This window comes from Eretmochelys imbricata, chromosome 3 (genome assembly GCF_965152235.1).
Source record: "Eretmochelys imbricata isolate rEreImb1 chromosome 3, rEreImb1.hap1, whole genome shotgun sequence".
Classification (NCBI taxonomy): domain Eukaryota; kingdom Metazoa; phylum Chordata; order Testudines; family Cheloniidae; genus Eretmochelys; species Eretmochelys imbricata.
Window position 1 is genome coordinate 1,944,904 of NC_135574.1, and position 20,162 is coordinate 1,965,065.

General features: G+C 57.4%; 1 protein-coding gene across 5 annotated transcripts in view; it reads right to left on the reverse strand.

The window, feature by feature from the left end:
- DNMT3A (DNA methyltransferase 3 alpha) overlaps positions 1-20,162 on the reverse strand; it is a 272,889-nt gene that overhangs the window by 58,024 nt on the left and 194,703 nt on the right. The window lies entirely within an intron of this gene.

The window sequence follows — 20,162 nt, forward strand, 5'->3', positions numbered from 1 at the left end:
AGAGCAGCACTGTGTGAGCACAAGCCATGGCTTCAGTCAGGGGGAGCAGTCACCATCGCCTGCCAGGGTCAGGAACACCCTGCCCCAGACTGCTCCATGCTGGTCCCTGGTGCGGGTGGCCCAAGCCGGAGCTGTTTGTGACAGTGGGGGACAATGCCAGACCGAGGAGCCCGGGGATGGCTTTCCCCACCCCAAAGGAAGTGCCAGGTCCCTGGAGTCACAGAGTAGGTGTCCCAGCGGCTCCCTGGGAATCAAATCACCGGCCTCCTTCCCCAAACACCATGCGAAGGGTGTCACTGCACTGGCTGTGCTGATTGATGCCCCCTGGGAAGACTGGGCCCAGGGATGCTGTGCCAATGGTACTGAGGGGCACCCTGGGCCTGCCAGGAGCTAGGTCTGCTCTCATCAGCCACTATGCAAAACAACTAGGGCACAAGCCTGTGCCCAGCCCCGCGCAACTGATGGTGCCCTGAGCAGTGACTGCCCCCAGTCCCCCCTTTCCCTCCCATGTGGTGTGGGAAGCAGCATGGTGCAGCCTGGGAGAGGGCACAGCTGGGACTCCCCCAGAGCCTGACTGGGAGAATGGAAAGGACCTCTGGGGGCCGCACCCCGCATCAACCAACCCTGCCATCAGGTGTGCCGGAAACAGCCGGGAGAGCTTTCAGCCGCTGGATGCAGGGATTGGAGAGGGCAAGACCACTATCAGCCGGAGCGGTGACAGCACCAGCATTTACCAAGGGCCTACCCCGCACCCCTGGGACAAGCCTGCCCCAAACTCTCCCAGCCACCTCTGCTTTCTACCCCCCACCCCTCTCACCCCAGCCGCACACCTGAGCACAGCGGGGCGGCATTCTCCACAACCCCTGCAGCCCACCGAGCCCTGGCTACTCATGTTCCAGCTATGTCCAACCCTCGACACTGCCTTCATGACGGCACTCCCTGCCTCGCTAACCGGACGCTGCTCGGATGGAAGGAGGGAGGCACCTGCAGGCCGCGAGCAGCCTGAAGCTCCTAGGAACGGTGACTCCTGCGCTCTGGGAGCTAGCTTGCCCCAAGCCAGCGAGTCCCTTCACCCAGGGATGGGAGGCAAGCTCCAGGCCCAGGTGGCACCAATCTGACTGCAAGGCGGGCTCCCCATGGCTGGCACGTTAGAAAAGGCAGAACTACGAACTATGAACATGTGGGGCTCAAATGTCCAAACTGATCGGGGGATTTGTAACTAGATCACAGGCCCTGGAGCCCTCGAGAGCAGGGTGGGGCAGGGCACACTGCAAATCGCTGCCCAGCTGTCGCCCAGAGGATGCCAGGTGTAGAGCATCCCCCTGCCAGCTGTAGTCATCAAACTTGGGACAAGAGGAATTAGAGGCTTCAAAGAGCTGAAGCACAATGAGTAGCTGCTTCGTACCTTGCCCAGCCCCGGGACCGGGGCTGGAGGCAAAGGCTCCGGGCAGCATGGCTCACGTGCGGACTCGCTGGTGCAGCAGCTCAGACGTGGGATCCTTTACTGCTGGGATGGCTCATGGCCAGTAATACTCCATCATGCAATCTGTTTGCCAGGAGCTGCGAATGGGCGACAGGAGATGGATCACTCGATGATTCCCTGTTCTGTTCATTCCCTCTGCAGCACCTGGCATTGGCCACTGTCGGTAGACAGGATACTGGGCTAGATGGACCTTTGGTCTGACCCAGGATGGCCACCCTTGTGTTCTTATCGAGGCCGGGGAACTGGCTAAGCAAACCTCAAGCTTATGGCCTGGGAGAAGAGGGGTCAGGAAGGAATCCTGATCAGCTGCATTATGGGCCTTCCCCCAAACCTAAAGCTTCAGGTAGTAGATGCTGCTGGGACCCACATGTTCCTGAGGGAGCGGCTGGCCTATTCTGCCAGGCAAAGCTGGCTCAGCCTACGTCAGAGCTGGGCAGTCCCTGGGTTCTGCAGGCTCACAGGCCTATGGCCCGTGTGGACCCTGTTCCACTGGGTCGTCTGGCGTGGATACGGCAGGAGGGTGACCTGCCCAGCAATGGCAGGCATGTGGCTGGGATCCCTGCTGGTACTGCCCCACTCCTATCAGCAGGGGTGCCCCAACAGAGCTGAGAAGGGACGCCCCCCTCGGGTGAATTTTGCCCCTGGCCGGCAGCGAGGGCGATGTGAAGGAGCTGGCTCCGTGGCGGTGTTCCCTGTAAGCTGCACAGCTGGGGGCCACTCAGGAGAGATTCCAGTGCTGCGCACATCTAACCGCCAGCCTCCCCCTCTACTTTGAAGCCACGTTGCTCCTGGGACCCTCCTGCTGGCTGTGCAGAGGGGAGAAAGGAGGGTGCTGATGTCAGGATGTCCCCCTCCTGCTCCCCCAGCCCCTGTACCCCATCTCCACAGAGCAGGGTAGAGGAGACAGGGCTCAGGACTGGCAGCAGCTCTGAACAAGCCTTCGGGTGAGTCACTGCCTTAAAGAGACAGCGCACGGTCTCTCAGAGACTTCCCCAGCAGCCAACACACACTGTCTGTCTGTCTTACTCACTCACACACACACACGTACGTTGTTGTTAACATCTCAGTACCTCCTGCAATGCACGTATATTCTGAAATTTTATTCTTTCAAAGTGTGCCATTTTAGTGTTTTGACTGGACTATGCGTTTCATAATTTTTATTTCTCTTACACTTAAATTTAACTCTTTGAGTAGTGAGTTGTAAAATGCCGAACCTGTCCTGGCTGGAGTAATTATCCCTATGGTAACTTAAAAAAATCTGTATTATATCTAGGTTTTTTGTTTCTACTGGTGGGGCATGTCAGCACATACCACAGGGCACATAACATTTATTCTGCACACGGGTGGAAAAACGTAGAGAGAACGTTTCTCCAGGGTGCCGGAGAGGAGGGATGGGGGTGGCTGGGGGAACGGCGTTACCACACCGCCAGGCCCTTCTTACTGCGCAGCCAGCCAGCCAAACTCTGCCGCAGCCCCCTAGTAACGCCAGAGGAGGTGCGGGGCCAGACCAGGCTGGCACAGCCCAGGCACTGAGCCAAAGTGAAGAGCCCAGTCCCGCTGCCGGGGAGCCAGTGGAGTGGGGGGGAAAGCGCAGAAAAGCACCAATCCCACCCCACAATTCAACTTTGTGGCCCAGGATCAGATCTAGCAAGGCCCATCCCTCCCCCCCAGCCCTTAAAGCATTGCCAGGTTCACCTAATTAGACGTTTACAGTGCGCCCTGCAGCAAGTAAGCAGCTGCCAAAACCCACCGGAAGGAGGTGGCCGGCTACCCCGGGCCAGCAGGGGAAGAGCAGAGCAGTGAAAAGGCACCAGCCACCAACTGCTGGGAGGTGACCGAGGCTGCTGGCCCCACAGCCCTCTGCCAGCATTCCCCCCCCCATGGCCAGCACTCCCGGGGATTGCCCCGCACCCCAGGCTAGCCACAGGCAGAGCATTCACCAGCAGCCACCCCTCGTCTGGACGGCTGGGGCGCCGCTGCTCAGGGGAAGGAGCCCCAGAGGGAGAGGCAGCTCCCCAGCTGAGGGGTGGGGGGGAGAGGATGTGCCAGGAAAGTATTTCAAGAACCCTGGGAAAATGGCCCAAAGCAAAGAGAGGCTTTGAAGTGTGAGAATGAAAAGACCCCCCCTCGGGCTGCGCAGTCCCCTGGCCAGGCGCTGGCAGGACAGAGCTGCTGCAGCCTGGGCTAAGGAAAGCCAGGGCAGCGGCTGAAATCCGAGCCTTGGATGAGAGAGAATCCCTGACCGAGGCTGTGTGGACACAGCCAGAGCTGTGTGGTTCCCGCAGAGCTGCCCCCCAGAGAGGGGCGTGGGAGCTGCGAGGGGATGAGGCTGGAGGGGGTGCTGGCCCTGCTCTGGCAGGCAGGGCAGGGCCACGCTAATTGATTGCCCTTGTTAAGGACCCAGGAGGATGGGGAAACATGGTCAGGGACACAGCCCCATCCTCTGGGTGTCCCTGAACCTCTGACTGCCAGAAGCTGGGACTAGATGACAGGCGATGGATCACTCGATAAGTTGCCCTGTTCTGTTCATTCCCTCTGAAGCACCTGGCCTTGGCCATTGTTGGCAGACAGGACACTGGGCTAGATGGACCAATCGGGCTGACCCAGTGTGGCCGTTCTTATGTTCTTATCCAGCTGAAGATGGCTCCCCAGAGACACACCCTCCAGTCCGTTCCTTGGGGTCTCTGCCATTATGAGCCTCAGGCACAGACATGAACAAGCCCAGGACCAAGCCTGCGGAAGGCGAGGCTGATTCTCGGTCCTGGGGACGTCTCTGGTGGTCTCTGCGCCGAGGCAGTGTTTTCGGGACGCTGTCTCCAGGCGTTGGGTCTGATGTGGGCTGATGGGCTGCCTCTAGGAGTAAACACTCGAGCCTCGCCACTCGCCTTTTTCATGTGACGCTGACGTGGGACTCTCCCCAGCGCGTCACGCAGGCTGGGGCCGTAGCGCTGCCTGGCCTGGGCTAGCGGCCGTTCAGCACTCGCACCCCAGCGAGCGGGGCAGCGTTCTGGTACCAAGCCCGCTACCAAAAAGGGAAGTCCAAACCCCTAAGACTGAACTACCAGCAGCACGAGTTAAACTAACGTATCAAACTTGCTAATTCCGAACAGTAGGAGTTGAGGGAGGCTCCCTCAAACGAGCATTCTAAGATTGCGCCAACAACTGTCTATAAAGGCACCGAGAGGGGCTGGCTCTTCCCCCTCACACCCGCACGCAGCAGCGTCAGGCAGCAGAGGAGGCTCGAGACACCCTGACGGGTACCGCAGAGGGGAAAAGTTCTCCGACAACTGGGCATGAGGTGAGCGCACACCGGCGGTGGAACAGACGCGGGCATGCACTCTCGCCGGGGGGGTCTCCGGCAGAAGGGCTGAGAGGATGGGTCCAGCCACAGGGTGGGGAGTTATCTGCTGGGACCCCCATTACAAGGGAGGGGGAAAAGCAGACTGCACCTGCCCTGCAGAACAGATGTTTGAGGGCCCATGGCACGGGGAGGAGATGGGTCTCTCCAGCCCGAGAATTCCACGGCTCCCCGCCTAGGTCTCAGTTCTGCCTCAGGCCCCTCGTGCCGACTGCCCGGCTCAAACCACTGTGCGGCACGGACAGACGAACGGACGTCTACAGCTCCTCCTGACTTGGGAGGGGAAAGCAACAGCTGTTCCCAGCACTCGCAGCCTTTCCTCCCCCTCGCCACAGCCCCTGTAACAGGCAGCCAGCTCTGCTGCTGCCCACTGTGTGCCACAAATGCACGAACGCCTTTCAGCCTTGGACCTAGTCAACCAGAGGGGGTCTCCTCAGCCGCCAGTCCCCCCTCGCCCCCTGGGATACTGCCCCCTCCCTGACCTGCACGGTTCTCCTTCCCTTCGGCATGGCATCCCGCCCTGCTCCTGCCAACCGCCCCTGAGAAAGCCAACTCGCCAGGCCTGGTGGTGCCTGTCTGCATCTTCCCGGCCCGTGAACACTGGCTACTGGAGTCTATTCTCCAGGGATTTCAGGCTCCCAGCCCTCCCCTCTGGAGAGAGGCCACTGTCCCACAGCTCTCCTGATCCAGCCAAAATCGTCCTTTGCTCTGTGGCTTCCCCTCTCTGGATCCCAGAACACTCCCAATAGTCACCCCTCCCTTCGCATGCTCTCTAGGGATGTCATCTGCTGACACAGCTTCAGCCCCCAGCTCCACTGACAAGGGCCAAATCCACCTCTGCGCCGTCAGCCCATCTCCCTCCAGTTCAGCCAGTGTCTCTGGCACCTGCCCCCATCCACGCAAACTCTGTATGACGCACAGGATCCCCTGAGCTCTCCTCTCCCTTCCCCCAGGAGCAGTGCTCCTCCCTTGCTCCTGCCAGCCAGGATGGTGCTTCCCCCCCAACCCCAAGGCTTCTCTGTCTCGCAGCGGGATCTCAAATCCCCACCCACCGATCCGCCTCCAGCCTCCTTAACGCCCACCTCAGTCGCTCCACCCCATGCAGAGAAGCTGCTACAGTGGGAGTAACTCTGCCCCTCATTCCTTATCTGACTGACTCTCTTACTGCATTGCCCCATCCCTTCGGCGCCAGCGGGCCAGGCTCAACCCTGCCTTGGCCAGTCAACAGAGCCAACTCCACCCTCTCCTCTTGAATCCTGCCCGAAAACCCAACCTCTGCCAGGACCCCTACAGGCTGGCTGCCTGAGCACCTCCTGGGGCAGTTCGTTCCTCTCCCTGCAGAGGCAGGTGGAGGTGTGGTTCAGGGAGGGAGGGGTCAGGACTGAGCTGGGTCCTGCCGAGGTGAGGGGACAGGGCGAGCTAGAATTACAGTACGAAAGCTGGCCAGCCACCCCCATTGCTGTGGGGAACGTCCCCCCATCCCTTAGGGCAGAGGTGGGCAAACTACAGCCCACGGGACCATCCTGCCTGGCCCCTGAGCTCCCGGCCGGGGAGGCTGGTCCCTGGCCCCTCCCCTGCTGTCCCCCCTCCCCCACAGCCTGAGCGCACTGTGCCCCCAGCGCTCTGGCCTGCAGCGCAGCAAGGTGGCATGGCTGGCTCCAGCATGGGGGGCGGGGGGGTTGGGGCAGTCAGGGAGCAGGGGGAGTTGGATAGCAGGTGGGATCCTGGGGGGGCGGTTGGGGGTAGGGGGTCTCGGGAGGGGGCGTTCAGGGGACAAGGAGCAGGGGCGTTGGATGGGTCGGGAGTTCTGAGGGGGGCAGTCAGGGGGCGGGACATGGGAGGGGGCAGGGGCCAGGCTGTTTGGGGAGGCACAGCCTTTCCTACACGGCCCTCCATACAGTTTTGCAACCCCGATGTGGCCCTCGAGCCAAAAAGTTTGCCAACCCGTGCCTTAGAGGTTAGTTCTGCCTAGCCCTTCTGCACAGCAGCGAATGCCCCTTCTTTCTCCCCCACGCTTCACCTGCCATCCTAGGTTTCCTAGGCTCCGAGAGAGAGCCCAGCACTTCCGCGATCTAAACAACCAACCACCGTCCTCGCCTCCAGGCTGCAGCTGGCCATGTCCTGCACCGGTTGGGGGCTCACTCCCAGCGGCTCCCTGGCAGTCCCTCCACTGCTCAGTCTCTTCCAGGCTTCTCTGGGTCTCTAGCCCATGGCAAGCTCAAGCTCCCTTTGCTGCCCCCTCCCCCCTTGACCTTTCTCAGCTCCAGCGAGCAGCTGGGTTTTGGGAAGCCCCGGGGGTCCCCCTGCCCTGCCATGCTTCTGGAAAGAGCATCTCCATGTCCTGACTCGCCACCCTAGTGAGCCAGGCTTTAAACTAGGTTCAAACAGGGAAGGTGACAAAAGCCCACGGGTAGGTGTACAAAAGGTAACTTGAACAGATGTTGTGGGAATGGGATGGAAAATTACACTAGGGTCGTAGGCGCAACAAGAGGGAAAACAGCGAGGGAATCTGCTCAACAGCTTAGATGTCTGTACACAAATTCAAGGAGTACAATGCCTAGACAGGAAGGACTGGAAGTCTTAGTGTAGGAACTAAATAATGACTTCGCTGGCATCGCTGAGACTTGGTAGGATAACTCTGATGTCTGGAATACTAGTACAGAGCAGTACAGCCTGTGGGGGAGGGACAGGCAGGGAAAAGGGAGGTGATGTTGCATTATACATCAAGAATATATCTCCTCGTTCTGAGGTCCAGATGGCTCTCAGAGGCAGACCAGCTAAAAGTCTCTGGCTACAGACAAAAGGTGGAATTGAACAGGGACAACATCAGAGAAGGGTCTACTACAGACACCAAGTCAGGAACACGAGGTGGAGAAGGCATTTCTAGAACAAATAAGAGAAATATCCAAAGCCAAGACCTGGTAGCAACGGGGGACTGTCACTACCCAGACATCTGCTGGAAAAGTGATACGGCAAAACACAACGTTTCCAGTAAGTTCTTGGAATGGATTAGAGACAACATTTTGTTTCAGAAAGTGGAGATGGGGGGCAGCCATTTTAGACTTGATTCTGACCAACAGGGAGGAATTGGTTGCGAATCTGAAGGTGGAAGGTCCTTTGGGTGAAAGGGATCATGAAAAGACAGATTTCATGATTCTAAGGAAAGAAAAGTGAAAGCAACGGAATAAGAAGAATGTGCTTCTAAAAAAGCAGGTTTTAACACACCCCGAGAACTGATAGATTTTTCTTCCCATGGGATCTTAACTAAGGCCGAAAGGAGTTCAAGAGAGCTGGCAGTTTCTCAAGGAGACAATATTAAAAGCACAACTGCAAACTATCCCAATGCGAAGGAATTATAGAAAAAAGAGTAAGGGGACAATATCGCTCCAACAGGAGCTCTTTAACAACCTGAAAATCAAAAAGGAATCCTATAAAAATAGAAACGTGGATGAATTACTAAGGAGGAGTATAAAAGAATAGCACCAGCATGAAGGGACAAAATCAGAAAGGCTAAGGCACAAAATGAGTGATACCGAGCAAGGATAGGGGGATGCGGTAGACATGCTATCTTGATTTTAGTAACGCTTTTGACCCATTCCCACATGACAGTCTCATAAGCAAACAGGGAAATGTGGTCTAGATGAAATTACTAAAAAGTGGTTGCACAACCGGTTGAAAAATCTTACTCAAAACAGTAGTTATCAAAGGTTTACGCCCAAACTGGGAGGCCGTATCTAGTGAAGTCCTGCAGAGCTCAGTCCTGGGTCTGATACTACTTAATATTTTCATTCATAATTTGGATAATATAGTGGAGAGGATGCTTATAAAATTTGCAGATAACACCAACCTGGGAGGGGCTGCAAGTACTCTGATCAAAATTGAAAATGACCTTGATGAATTGGTCTGAAATCAACAAGATTATATTCAATACAGACAAGGGTAAAGTACTATACTTAGGAAGGCAAAATCAAATGCACAATTACAAAATGGGAAATTACTGGCTAGCGGTAGAACTGCTGAGAATAATCTGGGGGTTATAATGGATCACAAATTGAATATGACTCAACAACATGATGCAGCTGCGAAAAGGCCTAACATCATCCTGGAGTGCATTAACAGGAGTGTCGTACGTGAGACATGGGAGGTAATTGTCCCGCTCTACTCGGCACTGAGTACTGGGTCCAATTCTGGATGCTGCACACTGGGAAAGAAGTGGACAAATTGGAAAGAGTCCAGGGGACAGTAACACAAATGATTAAACCTGGCCTATGAGGAAAGGTTACAAAGCCTGGGCATGTTTAGTCTTAAGAGAAGACGACTATGGGGGGACCTGGTAACAGTTCAAATCTGTTCAGGGCTGTTCTACAGAGAATGGTGATCTGTTATTCTCCATGTCCCCTGATGGTAGTTACACGAAAAAATGGGCTTAATCTGCAGCAAGGGAGATTTAGGTTAGATATTAGGAAACGCTGTCTGCCAGGGTAGTTAAGCCGTGGAAGGCTGTAGAAACCTCGCCACTGGTGGTTTTTAAGAACAAGTTGGGCAAACCTGCCAGGGCTGGTCTAGGTTTACTTGGTCCTGCCTCAGCCCAGGGGGCTGGACTAGCCGACCTCAGGAGGCCCTTCCAGCCCTGCATAGCTATGATTCGAACCTCCCCACATCTCACTGGATTCTCTTGCTCTGGCCTCAGAGGGCTTTGCTGTTCCTCTCAGTTTAATCACGTCGGCCTGTTTTATTCACACGCTGTTTCCTCTCCTAGACCATTACAGAGGAAGTTCAATCAGAGGGCTGGATTGAGGGCCTCAGCTACTGGCCCCCTTCTCCAATTCAGCACATGGTTACTCCCAGGTCTTCAGTGGCTCTCTGAGGGCAGACAGGGCCTCTATCTCCATTCATCACCAGGCCATGTCCTTCAGACAGCACCCTGCTGCTTCAGACAACCAGAAACCTGCAGCAGGGCTGTCCCCTTGCACCCGCATTCCCCCCCTTCTCCTACATGCTGATCCTTAGCCTTTGCCTTCTCTTCCTATGCGGGTCCTGTCCCAAGAACCCTTAGAATAATACAAGAGAGGGTTGGAAGAGACCTCAGGAGGTCATCTAGTCCAACCCCCTGCTGAAAGCAGGACCAACCCCAACAAAATCATCCAGCCAGGGCTTTGTCAAGCCGGGCCTTAAAAACCTCTAAGGATGGAGATTCCACCACCTCCCTAGCTAACCCAGACGAGCCCCCAAAAAAGTTGGGGGGAGGGATAGCTCAGTGGTTTGAGCATTGGCCTGCTAAACCCAGGGTTGTGAGTTCAATCCTTGAGGGGGCCATTTGGGGCAAAAAATTGGGGATTGGCCCTGCTTTGAGCAGGGGGTTGGACTAGAGGACCTCCTGAGGTCCCTTCCAACCCTGATATTCTATGATAATCTATGATGATTAACCCATCCAGTTCTTCACCACCCTCCTAGTGAAAAAGTTTTTCCTAATATCCAACCTAAACCTCCCCCACTGCAACTTGAGACCATTGCTCCTTGTTGTGTCATCTGCCACCACTGAGAACAGCCTAGCTCCATCTTCTTTGGATCCACCTTTCAGGTAGTTAAAAGCAGCTATCAAATCCCCCCTCACTCTTCTCTTCCGTAGACTAAACAATCCCAGTTCCCTCAGCCACTCCTCACAAGTCATGTGTTCCAGCCCCCTAATCATTTTCATTGCCCTCCGCTGGACTCTCCAATTTGTCCACATCCCTTCTGTGGTGGGGGGGGGCCAAAACTGGACGCAATACCCCAGGTGTGGCCTCACCAGTGCCGAATAGAAGGGAATAATCACGTCCCTCAATCTGCTGGCAGTGCTCCTACTTATACAGCCCAATATGGCATTGGCCTTCTTGGCAACAATGTGTTGACTCATATCCATCTTCTCGTCCACTGTAACCCCCAGGTCCTTTTCTGAAGAACTGCTGCTTAGCGAGTCGATCCCTAGTCTGTAGAGGTGCATGGGATTCTTCCGTCCTAAGTGCAGGACTCTGTACTTGTCCTTGTTGAACCTCATCAGATTTCTTTTGGCCCAATTCTCTAATTTGTCTAGGGCCCTCTGGACCCTATCCCTACCCTCCAGCGTATCTACTGCTCCCCCAGCTTACTGTCATTTGCTAACTTGCTGAGGGTGCAATCCATCCCATCATCCAGATCATTAATAAAGATGGTGAACAAAACCGGCCCCAGGACCGACCCCTGGGGCACTTCGCTTGATACCGGCTGCCAACTAGACATGGAGCCATTGATCAGTACCCGTTGAGCCCGACAATCTAGCCAACTTTCTATCCACCTTATCGTCCATTCATCCAATCCATACTTCTCTAACTTGCTGGCAAGAATACTGTGGGAGACCGTATCAAAAACTTTGCTAAAGTCAAAGTGTATCACATCCACCGCTTTTCCCATATCCACAGAGCCAGTTATCTCATCATAGAAGGAAACCAGGTTGGTCAGGCATGACTTGCCCTTGGTGAATCCATGTTGACTGTTCCGGATCACCTTCATCTCCTCCAAGTGCTTCACAATGGATTCCTTGAGGACCTGCTCCATGATTTTGCTGGGTCCAAAGTGAGGCTGACTGGTCTGTAGTTCCCCAGGTTCCCTTTTTTAAATATGGCTATTGGCTCTCTCTACGGAGCGCCAGGCCTGCCCCTGGGTTCCTGACTGCAACAGGGGATCTAGTCAGTCTGTGCCCATGACGCATGCCCAGCCCTTTGTTGCAAAAAGGGCTGACAGAGCCTGGCGCTAACCTTCAATTCCAGCCAGCACAAACAGATTTGGAGCAGGCTGGGATCTGAGCCCTACCTGGGCTGAGAGCTGACTGGGGCTCTCTGATTTTCGTGCGCCCACTGACCTGCAAACGAGGGCAGCCTGAGCCCTCTCGACCCGATTCCCAGAACTGCCCGCAGCGTGAAGCCCTGTCCAAGCCAGCGGCCTGGTCACGCCACATACCTGCATTCCGAGCAAAACCCAGACCGGAAAGCAGCTGGGTGGAATTTCGCTGGACCCAGTGCCCCTGCATGGCTGCATCTGGGGTGCAGACAGTCACTCGTGGGGCTTTGGGACAAGAGGCGCGGCTCCCCACAGCCCCAAGCTCCTTGCCAGGCATGGGAGATGGGCTCCGAACGACTGTCAAAACCCACAGGTGCACTGGCTGAGCCCCTTCTGCTGGCAGCAAACTGACTTGGTGCGTCCCTAACAGAGACAAACCGGGAGGTGAGAAGCCTGCAGGGCCAGTGTGTCCTAACCTCTCCCAGCACCTCCTGACAAAGAGCAGCGCAACCGAGAACCAGCCGCATCGGCTAGTCACCACAGTCCCACTCTAGCTCTGCTAATGTATTTCCTGGTCTGCAGCCCCCTGCTGCCCCAGCCCTGGGCTCCCCACACAAAGCTCTGCCAGTGCCCCCAATCCCTTCCCACAGCCCCCGGCTACCCCAGCCCTGGGCTCCCCACACACAGCTCTGCTGGTGCCCCCAATCCCAACCCACAGTCCCCTGCTACTCCAGGGGAAAATCAGGGGGAGAGGCACAAGGGGTTTGGTGGGAAATCGGGGAGGCAGGCACGGGTGGGTTTGGTGGGGGATTGGGGGGGCAGGCATGGGGGGGTTGGTAGGGGGGGTTGGTGGGGGATTGGGGGGGCAGGCACGGGGGGGTTGGTAGAGGGGGGTTGGGGGGGCAGGCATGGGGGGGCAGGCATGGGGGGGTTGGTAGAGGGGGGGTTGGTGGGGGATTGGGGGGGCAGGCACGGGGGGGTTGGTAGAGGGGGGGTTGGTGGGGGATTGGGGGGGCAGGCACGGGGGGGTTGGTAGAGGGGGGGTTGGTGGGGGATTGGGGGGGTTGGTAGGGGGGGTTGGTGGGGGATTGGGGGGCAGGCATGGGGGGGTTGGTGGGGGATGGGGGGGCAGGCACGGGGGGGTTGGTAGGGGGGGTTGGTGGGGGATTGGGGGGGCAGGCACGGGGGGGTTGGTAGAGGGGGGGTTGGTGGGGGATTGGGGGGGCAGGCACGGGGGGGTTGGTAGAGGGGGGTTGGTGGGGGATTGGGGGGGCAGGCACGGGGGGGTTGGTAGGGGATTGGGGGGCAGGCATGGGGGGGTTGGTAGAGGGGGGGTTGGTGGGGGATGGGGGGCAGGCATGGGGGGGTTGGTAGGGGGGGTTGGTGGGGGATTGGGGGGGCAGGCATGGGGGGGTTGGTAGAGGGGGGGTTGGTGGGGGATTGGGGGGGCAGGCATGAGGGGGTTGGTGGGGGGGGTTGGTGGGGGATTGGGGGGGCAGGCACGGGGGGGTTGGTAGAGGGGGGTTGGTGGGGGATTGGGGGGCAGGCATGGGGGGGTTGGTAGGGGGGGTTGGTGGGGGATTGGGGGGGCAGGCATGGGGGGGTTGGTAGAGGGGGGGTTGGTGGGGGATTGGGGGGGCAGGCATGGGGGGGTTGGTGGGGGGGGTTGGTGGGGGATTGGGGGGCAGGCACGGGGGGGTTGGTAGGGGGGGTTTGGTGGGGGATTGGGGGGGCAGGCACGGGGGGGTTGGTAGAGGGGGGTTGGTGGGGGATTGGGGGGCAGGCATGGGGGGGTTGGTAGGGGGGGTTGGTGGGGTACGGGGGGCAGGCATGGGGGGGTTGGTAGGGGGGGTTGGTGGGGGATTGGGGGGGCAGGCATGGGGGGGCAGGCATGGGGGGTTGGTGGGGGATTGGGGGGCAGGCATGGGGGGGCAGGCATGGGGGGGCAGGCATGGGGGGGTTGGTGGGGGATTGGGGGGCAGGCATGGGGGGGTTGGTAGAGGGGGGGTTGGTGGGGGATTGGGGGGCAGGCACGGGGGGGTTGGTAGAGGGGGGTTGGTGGGGAATTGGGGGGCAGGCACTAGGGGTTTAGGGGGGGAAGTGGGGTCGGCAGGGCCAGGCACAGGATGGCGTGGAGGGAAACGGGAGGGGAGGAGAAAAGGGACCAAGTTTGGAGGCCACTTCTGGGGAGGGTCATGGAGGTGCGTGCAGTCAACTGGCTGTCCAGCGCTCAGCTGCCCACCAGCGCCTTGTGGTGCCAGGCGCGGTTTCCAGAGACATGGGGTCCCTCTGTGGCTCTGCACCTTGCCTCAACCACCCCTGCACACATGGCTCGCGTTTCTCCAGGTCCTTCCCCAATGCAAGCCCGCACGGGGAGCCCCCTCCGCCCCCTTCCAATCTCACCACTGCCCTCACTCACATCAGTCTGCTGCCCCCCAGCTGCCCTCCGCCACCGGCCTCACAGCCTCCTTGCCCCGGCCCGCTGACCCTCCTCCCAGCTCTCTCCCCTCCCTGCCCTTTGTGCTTGGTCCTCTCTGGAGTCAGCTCCTGCCTCTCTGGTCCCTGCTTGGGCGGCGGCTCCTCCCCTCTCTCCGCAGACCTGCAGGGCTGTGTCCGGCCCCCGCCTTCCCTGGCAAAATTCCCTCGCAGCTGGGGGGGGCAATGGGAAACAGCTCCAGCCCCCATGGCTCACGCTGAGCTCCTCCTCCCGTCCCCTGCTGTCTCCCTCACTGCTGCTGACCCCTCAGCCTTCCCCACACCAGGCCTGTGGCTGGGTCCTGGCCCCTCCCCAACACCCAGGGTGGGGGGCTCAGCCCCAATTCCTTCCCTCAGCCAGGCTGGCACCAGACCTGCTGTTTCTTTCTCCAGCCCCGACCTAGGCTCCGGCCCCTCCTCTCCCTCTCCACTGGGGCACCTCCATGGCACTCCCACCTGGATCAGCCACAGTGCTTGTCTGCTGCTCTTGCTCCTTCACCCCCTCTGCTGGCTTCTGCCCCACGTCAGGTCCCGCTGCTTATTCAACAGGGTCTCGTCTCTTCTGCATCCCACCCTGTGCCTGCCAGCAATGCAGTGTCCTCTTCATCCTCTCCCCACTGCCATGCAGGACAGGCCCTTGCTGCTCTGCCCCGCCAGGCCCTGCCCTCCCCTCACTCCACACAGCTCCCCTCTTCCAGGACACACTGCCCGCCATGCCCCGCGGCAGGGACAGGGCTAGTGCCTAGAGATGCCTAGCAGGGATCAGGCACGCAGGTACACAGTCACGTGACAACCAGTGGTGGAGCTGGGGGAGCGGGGCAGCGGCCGCTCCCCCACTGAGCACAAGTGGTGCCTCGTGAATGTCTGCGGGAACGGGGGAGCGATCCCAAAGAAAGGCGGCACCGCGGCGGCGGCCGGACCGTCACTCGCGCCGGGCCTTCGGCGGCACCGCGGCGGCGGCCGGACCGTCACTCGCGCCGGGCCTTCGGCGGCACCGCGGCGGCGGCCGGACCGTCACTCGCGCCGGGCCTTCGGCGGCACCGCGGCGGCGGCCGGACCGTCACTCGCGCCGGGCCTTCGGCGGCACCGCGGCGGCGGCCGGACCGTCACTCGCGCCGGGCCTTCGGCGGCACCGCGGCGGCGGCCGGACCGTCACTCGCGCCGGGCCTTCGGCGGCACCGCGGCGGCGGCCGGACCGTCACTCGCGCCGGGCCTTCGGCGGCACCGCGGCGGCGGCCGGACCGTCACTCGCGCCGAAGACCCAGAGCGAGTGGGTGGCGCCTTTTTTTGGCTCGCTCCCCGTTCCCTCCACCTGGCTACACGGCTGGTGACAACCCTCCCCCCGACAACCCTCCAGCCCCTCCCTGCCTCCCAGGTCGCAGAGCGCCTCCCTCCATACAGAGGGAGCAGGGCATTCCTTTCCTCGCCCGCCCCCAGCAGCCTCCGGCACCGGACAGGAAAACAACATTGGCCAGAAGGGGACAGAGCTGCAGACCCATGGCCAGTGCCCCCGAGGAGCAGGGCAGCACCAATGACTTATGAACACTGAGTGCCCAACACCTTGGCACCACCAGCCGTCCCTCCTGGAGTTCCTCCAAGCCCCACTCCCCCCGGTCCCTCTGGGTTTGCTACCAAGGGGGTTGGGTAGTTAGCACTGCAGCTATCCCTCCCGCCAACAAGCCGCCATTCTCCTTCAGACTCTTCAGCTGCCCTTCCAACCCACACCCGGCCATTCTCCTTCAGACTCTTCAGCTGTCCTTCCCGTCAACACGCCGCCATTCTCCTTCAGACTCTTCAGCTGCCCTTCCAACCCACACCCGGCCATTCTCCTTCAGACTCTTCAGCTGTCCTTCCCGTCAACACGCCGCCATTCTCCTTCAGACTCTTCAGCTGCCCTTCCAACCCACACCCGGCCATTCTCCTTCAGACTCTTCAGCTGCCCTTCCAACCCACACCCGGCCATTCTCCTTCAGGCTCTTCAGCTGTCCTTCCCGTCAACACGCCGCCATTCTCCTTCAGGCTCTCCCGCTCTCCTTCCCGCCCACACCCGGCCATTCTCCTTCAGGCTCTCCCGCTCTCCTTCCCACCCACACCTGGCCGTTCTCCTTTAGACTCTCCAGCTGCTCTTCCTGCCCATTCTCCTTCAGGCTCTCCCACTCTCCTTCCCGCCCACACCCGGCTGTTCTCCTTCAGGCTCTCCAGCTACCCTTCCTGCCAACACACTGCCATTTTCCTTCAGGCTCTCCAGCTGCTCTTCCTGCCAACACACTGCCATTTTCCTTCAGGCTCTCCAGCTGCTCTTCCTGCCCATTCTCCTTCAGGCTCTCCCGCTCTCCTTCCCTCCCATTCTCCTTCAGATGCTCCCGCTGCCCCTTCCGCCAACACACCACTATTCTCCTTTAGGTTCTCCAGATGCCCTTCCTGCCCATACCCAGCCGTTCTCCTTCAGACTCTCCTGCTGCCCCTCCTGCCCACACCCGGCAATTCTCCATCAGGCTCCCCCGCTCGCACCCGTCGGTCAGTCAGACCCAGCCATCCTCTATTAGGCCCAGCCATCCATCGGTCAGACCCAGCTGTTCTCTATCAGGCTCCCCGATATACTTGTCAGTCAGACCCAGTCATTCTTCAACAAGCCCTGCCCCTCTGCACATGCCTGTCAGTAAGACCTGACTTTTCTCCATCAGCCCCTCCACCTGTCAGTCAGACCCAACCATTCTCCATCCTTCCTCCCCACCTCCTTACGTACCCATCAGTCTCCCTCCCCACAGATCTGGCTGCTCTCCATCAGCTCCCTCCCCAGTGTAGGCAGCCAATGCACTTCCTAGAAATCTGAAATAATTGTTTAAATGAATCCCTCAGCAAGCACAAGGCAGGACTGCAGACAGGGGTGGCCAAGAATGAAAGCAGTGACACTCAGTGGTTCAGGAGCCAAATTAGCGATGAACAGTACCCAAAAGAGCCACAGGAGTGTGAATTCATTGCTTCATTTACTATATATCTATATATTCATATTTAAATAGTAAGACGGGAAATATTTGCTTGTGCGCACGCGCACGTGTGTACACGTGTGTGCGCGTGCGTATTAATCTCCCAGCAAAATGACTGACCAAGTATTATTGTCTCAGCTACAATTGATCAGTAACATAGTAAAAGCCTCCTGATTGGTTAATAATTCAGTCACACATGGTTCGTGTGCTGCGAAGAGCCGCCGGAGACACATTACAGAGCCGCTGGCGACTCGAAGCCTCAGTCTGAGTGTCACTGAACTAAAGGAAATACGATCCCGGGGGGCCAGCATGAGGTAGGTGGGGGGTCCCTGGGGGCTATGGGGGGAAGTACGTGTTTACAGGGGAAGTGAAGGCCGCTATAAAAACGGAATGCTGACAACGGCATTGGTCCATCACCAGGCTGAAGTGGTAGAAGTCTCAATAAGGCCACGGTTTACTCATGGGTATTTTCATTTAAAGTCAGGGACAGGTCATGGGCAGTACACAAAAATTCACGGCCCGTGGCCTGTCCCTGACTTTTACTAAAGATACCTGTGACTAAAACTTGGGGGGAGGGGAGGGATTTCCCGGGGCCCCATGGGTGCCGGGGGAGGGCGGTGGCACACGGGCTGGGACTGCCGCTGATGCTGTTGGGGCGGCAGGCAGCGGTGCTTGGCCTGGAACCCCCGCTGGTGCTGTAGGGGGGCGCGGGCGGCGACGGGTGGCCCAGGACCCCCACTGGCACGGGGGAAGAGAGGGTTGGTGGGGCCGGCAGGCTTCCTACCTGCCTTGGCACCTCCCCCTCGCAGCAGCAGAAGGGTTTGGGTGTGGGAGGGGGTTGGGGCACAGGACAGGATGAGGTGTGCTCTGGGTGGCGCTTACTGGGGGCTCCCCACAACTCCTTGCTCGCCTGAAGGCTCCGCCCCCGCAGATCCCATTGGTCGTGGTTCCCAGCCAATGGGAGCTGTAAAGCCACACCTCTGCGTAGCAGCTGAATGAGGGGGATGTCACCGCTTCCAGGGTGCCCCCCAGGTATGTGTCACCCAAAGCCCGCCTCACCCCATCCCGAGCCCCAACCCCACACCCAAACTCTGCTGCTGGGGGCGCGGTGGCCCGAGACTGCCTCAGTAGCGTCCGGTACGCCTGGTGCAGGGGCTGCCTGAGCCGCCCCGAGCCAGGCGCACCAACTGCTGCAGAAGTCACAGAATCCATGACAAACTCGCAGCCTTAATTATCAATAATAATACAAAAAAGGCACAAGCGTTCCATAAATATTCCTGTTCTGCATCTGGAAAAACAGATGAAGCAGTCTCATCATACCATGATGACAACACGTGTTCCACTACTACCCCGGAGGATGTTAAACAGCAGCTACTAAAAACTTAGACATTTTTAAGCCAGCAAGTCAAGATAACTTGCATCCAAGAGTTTTGAAGGAACTGACTAAGGAAATTGCTGAACCATTGTTGATTTTTAATAAGTCTTAGAGAACTGGGGATGTTCCAGTCTAGTGATGTACCAATATTTTAAAAGGGTAAATGGGGCATCTGGATAATTATAGGCTTGTCAGCCTAACATTGGTTCTGGGTAAGAAAATGGAGTATCTGATGCAGGGACTTGACTAATAAAGAATTAAAGGAGGGTAACATAATTAATGCCAATCAACATGGATTTACATTAAACTAACTTGATATCTTTTTGATGAGATTACAAGTTTGGTTGATAAAGTTAATGTTGATGTAACAGACAGATTTCTTAACTTGGTACTGTAGAACATTTTGATTAAAAAACTAAAATGATATAAAATTAACATGGCACACATTCAATGGAGCAAAGCTGGCTAACTGATACGCCTCAAAATGTAACTGTAAATGGGGAACCATCATCAGTTGGGTGTGTTTCTATGGGGGTCCCAGAGGAAGGGATTTCTGGCCTTATATTATTTAACATTTTTATTGATGGCCTGGAAGTAAACATAATAAAGCTTACAGAGGACACAAAAACTGGGGGAGTAGGAAATTATGAAGAAGCTAGGTCACTGACGCAGAACATTCTGGACCACATGGTAAGCTGGTTGCAAGCAAACAATGTCTTTTAATATGGCTACATGGAAACGTCTACATCCCCATATAAAAATGGATGGCCGAGCTTGCAGGATGGGGACTCTTATCTTAGGAATCAGTGAGAGTAAAAAAAAGATTCCGAGGGGAGCTCTTGCCATGATGCTGTTGCCAAAGAGCGAATGTGATCTTTGGAGTCATAAAAAGAGGAATCTCAAGTAGGAGCAGAGAGGTTATTTGACCTCTGCATTTGGCACTGGTGCGACCACTGCTGGAAGCCTGTGTCCAGTTCTGGTGCCCACAATTCAAGAAAGATGCTGATAAATTGGCGAGCCATGAGATTGCTTAAAGCAGCGGTTCTCAAACTGGAGTCCTGGAGGGTACTCCAGAGAGTCCATAAGTCATGTCTGGCTCCAGAGGGTCTGCAAGTCATGTCTGGGGCTGCTGATCTCCCTCCCAGCACCTCCTGTGCACTGTGGAAGAGCTGTTCAGTGGCTTGCAGGAGGCGCTGGGAGGGAGGGGGAGGAGTGGGGCCTTTGAGGAAGGGGTGGAGTGGGGGCAGGGCCTGGGGCTGAGTGGGGGTTGAGCACTCCTGGGGAAAATTAGATGCTGGTCTGGGAGTCCACAAAACATTTAAATAAAAGGTTTCAGAGTAACAGCCGTGTTAGTCTGTATTCGCAAAAAGAAAAGGAGTACTTGTGGCACCTTAGAGACTAACCAATTTATTTGAGCATGAGCTTTCTGATGAAGTGAACTGTAGCTCATGAAAGCTTATGCTCAAATAAATTGGTTAGTCTCTAAGGTGCCACAAGTACTCCTTTTCTTTTAAATAAAAGTGAGCATCCTCAGGGTGCTAAAGTTTGAGAACCACTGGCTTAAAGGGTTAGAAAACCTGCCTCCTAGTGATCAACTCAAGGAGCTCAATCTATTGAGTTTAACAAAGAAAAGGTTAAGAGGTGACTTTACCACAATCTATAAGTACCTACACGGGAACGAACATTTGA